The following is a 4,717-nucleotide window of genomic DNA, read 5'->3' on the forward strand; positions in this document are numbered from 1 at the left end:
TAGGGGTGACAGGGACATTTATTTAATTTCGGTTGGGAATCCTTCATCTACCTACAAGGACATTCTTAAGAGAGTTCGCATCATGGCAGCATATCGCCACCCTTCGAGGTGTCTCTAGTCAGGAAAGTACAGCCTTGAGGAGAGAAGGGCAGTGTGTGCAGACGGACAGCAGAAGGAGTAGACCCTCCTCAGGGGAGCCTGGATGTCATCCCAAGTGCAAAAAGATGTACTACAGAGGGGAGGCCCTATGGACCATGGCCCCAGCTCTAAGAACAGACACATGCTGAAGAGGGAAGCCAGACAGGCTATCCTGTCCTCAGAGGACATGGGGACACATTCAGCCCAGAGGAAAGGCTGAGGTCATAGAGCTACAGGAGCTGTGTGGCATATCTCGAAGGTAGAAATGACCTGATCGAGTAAGGACAACGTGGGGCTGACAGGAAGATAAAAGGGAGAAGAGAGGTCTCAGTTGACTCCCAGGGTCATGGTTTAAAAACTGGGTGCAAGTAATTGCCCCCTGCAGAGATAGGAAGGACTTGTGCATAAATAATCTCATTCAAATCTCACCAAAGCAGCGTGACACACATGCAAATGCAGAGAGTTCTGGAATGCAAGGGACCTGCCCAAATGCAGCACAACAGGTGAATTGTGGAGCACAGACCCTGGACCAACTCTGCCCAGCTTCACAGACTATGATGCTTCCTGCCCCAAAGCGCTTTTTGTTCCTTATGAGACAGAGACCTATTCATCCACCACAGTGTCCCTGGGTATCGGCGAAGTTGCCCAGTCCCCACTTTCTCACGAATCCACAGATTTTGAACGGCCACAGCCAGTTCACATTCCCTGCTAAGTGCCAGAGGCTGCAGGCTGAGGGGTGGGAAGGTGGATTGACTTCAGCCTTCAGAGCGTCTCTGTGGAGAGAGATGACACACCTTCTGCACAGATGTTTCTGAGTGCCAACCACTGCCGAGCTGCACTGTATTCCTGTGTGTGCGGGGCAGCAAAGGGATTTTGATCAAGTGTGATCAGAGCAGCCAAGACAAGAGCTGAGCTAGGTCTTCCCAGCAATGGGCTTTTTTCCCTGGCCTCAGCCTGAATGCTGAGGAAAAGCTCTCCAGTGCCTTCACCTACCTCAGATAAGGCTAGAAGGAGAAGGAGTTTTCATGAGAGGTTTTGAATTACAGCTAAAAGCATTTATTTTAGTGACTTAATTTTCCCCGGGAGTTGGCATACTGCTCTCTGCTTGACCTCTTTGGATTCTAGTTCAAATGTGCTCATGCGTCAGCGCATGTCCAGTGACAGCTAGGGTAGATGCCACGCGCTACTCAAGCTGCGATGGGCAGGAAACAGGAAGGACTGTTCACCTTCTCATTGTCACTATACCCATTTTTAGCATTGCTACAAATGACTCTCACGTGTGAGCGTGAACTTCACTTCATGTGATGAGGTCTCTGGGAATCACTTACGGTGGTTCCCAAGAGCCATAGAAGCATCGTATAAAAATGAGAAGAAATGACAGGCCCAGCCTTAGGGCTCGGACAAAGCCTTTGAACAGAGGTGTCATGATGAAGGCCAGTCTCTTGTTCACTGCTCACTCTGGATGGAGCCTTTGCCGCCAGGCCCCTGGCAGGGTTCGGAGGCTGCTGTCCATGGTGACAGCTCCCTATTCACAAGATCCTCCCTGAACAATCCAGTTACCCCAGAGAGCACTGTGACCACACACAGGCACGGGACTATTCTCCTTTCCTCCCATGCAGCTCCAAAGACAGCAGATAGCTCTCTGTGCCTGCACCCATCTCTGTGTTCCAAGCCTGAGACCTCTAGATCCCCAGAACACCTGCCGCAAGCTTTGTCCCCAGTCACCCACTTCTCTCTTCTCCCTGTTCACTGCGGGTTTCAGTCTACACTCAGGATCATCCTATGCGTGGAGGCAAAGCTTCCTACTACCCAAACCTCTCTGCTTCCTAACCCTATTTGTTCTTCTGTGCTCACTCCGGACATGCCCACCTACACGTTGTATAGACAGACCTCTAACTAAACAGGCAACAGAGACAGTCTCTTCCCACAGGGCAGAGCAGTGAACCAAGCAAAGGATTCCAGACTTTCCTCTTGCTCCTGCCCATCCTTCACATGAATGACAGGGAGCTCTGTGTTCCTGCAGCTGGGCCCAATGGCTGGGGCGTAACACTGGGAGTGTGGAATCCCACCAGTATGGGCTCACACCATCACGCTACCCACAGCATGTCTCCTCAGTGCAGGAGCTAACAGTGCAGCTAGGCATGGAGAGGAAGGAGAGTGCAGAGAGAACCTCCGGAATAAAAACCTCGGGCTTTTTAACCTAACTGAAGACATGACCCCAGAAATCCTGTGAGTGTCTACTGAAGAAACATGAATCTTCATCACAAACGTTCACGGGAGGGAGAGATGGTGGGGCATGTAAGAGACTTCGTCCTTATCACCCCACCATCTCTCCTTTCACCAGTCAGCAAGCGCTGTGGGTTCAAACCATTGGCTCAGTTGTACAGGATCAGTGTTTAGATCCACTTTTTCTGTCCCGTGCTCGGATCAACAGGTGTGCACCATCTCCATCTCAACAAGAGAAAAGGCATCGTCTACAGATCCCTTACAAGGGCGGCCAAGGAGTAGAGTGGAATTTCAGCTGCCAGAGTTGATTTCGTGCACCATGGGAAGTTTGGTGGACCGAAGTACTGGAAAGCAAGTGGGAAGCTGTTTTTAGCCAACCCATTGAAACACGCTCATGGGCACTGTGGTACCTGACTCAGCGCTTCTTGGGACAACTGGGGGAGTATTTGCAAGACATACGGGTGGCATCCCTCTGAGGAAATCCCCTTTTGAGATAGGGTGGGACCATGACCTCCTACCAGTCTGAGGGACACTCACACAAAGAAGAGGTGAGAGGGCAAAAACAAAAACAAAAAAAAAAAAACAAAAAACGATGGTTCCCATGGTACTTAGGGTAAGTGACATCTCACAAGTCTTAGTGACAAGGGTCAGGAGTTGACACTTGGCCCTTGAGTCTGACGTTGTCTCTTTGATATTGCTCCATTTGGTTGAGACTGACACCCTGAGCCAAGGTTTGGGTCACTGGCTCTCATAGATTGTGGAAAAGACCTACCAGGAGGAACAACAAACCAATAACTATGGTCCCCAAACAAGGACCTTCTCATAGCACTGAATAGCATTTAAAGTCCTGTCAGAATGTGACCCTTATCCTGTCACCTCCAGGTCTCCTCTGAACATTCTCTACAGAAGCTTTGAAAATTTGAGGGTAAAACTCAAGGCTTTGCGTATTGGCTCAGATTTCTAAATTCAATGGAAAGGAAAAAACTCCACAGAGTTGGGACCTTCCTGTATGCATGATGATCTTATGTGAAGAAAGAGATGGATCTCCAGAGCAGATGGAGATTATAAGCTTCGAGGAAGGACAGAAATGGGCTTCTTCAGGGTTTGGAGGACAGGCCAGTGTTGGGATGGGCAGAGATGGACCTCATCTGCTGGCTCATGTTTAAGTAGCATTATTGTCTCTTTCAGAGTATTGATTTTTTTGACCCACTGGTCCAGTTTCCAAGCCCAACCACTTGTGTTGGACTTCTCCATGGAAATGGTTACCACTGACAGCTTCATTTCTTGGTCTCCTGGCTCTTAGGAAGAGTCACCCAGAATTATGACTGAAGCACCCTCTGTATCTACACAGAGCTCTTTATACACTGCCCCAGATACAAGAGGCTCTTTTGGGTGTGGCCTGGGTGGGTACTCGGTAGGAAGTCTGCTAGATCAGCTGTGTCCGTGTCCATGGCCTGCAGGACATCCACAGGAACTTGGCTGTCATTTCTGTTTGGGCATCTGTGTGACTCTTGGCTTCCTGCTGCGTAAGAGGCCCTAAGACTCAATATTTCCACCCTAGGTCAACCTTCCTTCATGAATGAGTCATTTTTTTACACCAATTTGTTAAAGAAACTCACGGTTCTTTCTGTGTTCTTACAAGGTGTTTTGACGTGTGGCAATAAGGGCAAGAGGTTAAGTGAAGCCTAGGGACTTGTTTGGCCTTGGGGAGACACATCTGAACTGCCCCTGTGGGTCAACTGTATCCAGCATTGCTAAGGAGACACAAGAGGTCCTCCTAACTCATGTGCTTGGGACGACCACTTCCAGAGCCTGGTAGGAGCCCATCCTAACCAGGTAAATTATGAAGATACTTTTATTTACAAATACAAAACCACTCTCACACTCACAAGTAATGCATCACTTGGAAGCTTAAACCCAGGGTGCACAGCACCTTACACCCTGCCTTGTGTGGCTACACGGGGAGCTGTGCTCCAGTTCTTTACCTCTTGCTGGTCTGTGTTCCTATGACTGGGTGGAGCACTATTGTAAACACAGCTGAGGAAGAAAGGTTCAGGAACATGTCACATCTCAGGCTGTCTGGACTCCATTCCCTTCACCGCAAGGACTGAGACGGGACCCATACTTGGTCTTGGAACCACTCGGAGTGGTCTGCACCCCACACTGTCATGTTGCAGCTGTGAGGTGGAAAGATGAAGAACTGGGTCCTGAGATGTCCTTCCAGCATCCTCTTCTTCCCTCTAGCATTGCACAAGGATTTCAAAAAGTGTCTGGAGAGAAATATTACGTTCAGTACCTTGAATCTTCTAGAACTGTGCTACCTAATATGACAACCCTAGCCCTGAGCTTCTCT

This window comes from Microtus ochrogaster, linkage group LG9 (assembly GCF_000317375.1).
Source record: "Microtus ochrogaster isolate Prairie Vole_2 linkage group LG9, MicOch1.0, whole genome shotgun sequence".
Taxonomy (NCBI): domain Eukaryota; kingdom Metazoa; phylum Chordata; class Mammalia; order Rodentia; family Cricetidae; genus Microtus; species Microtus ochrogaster.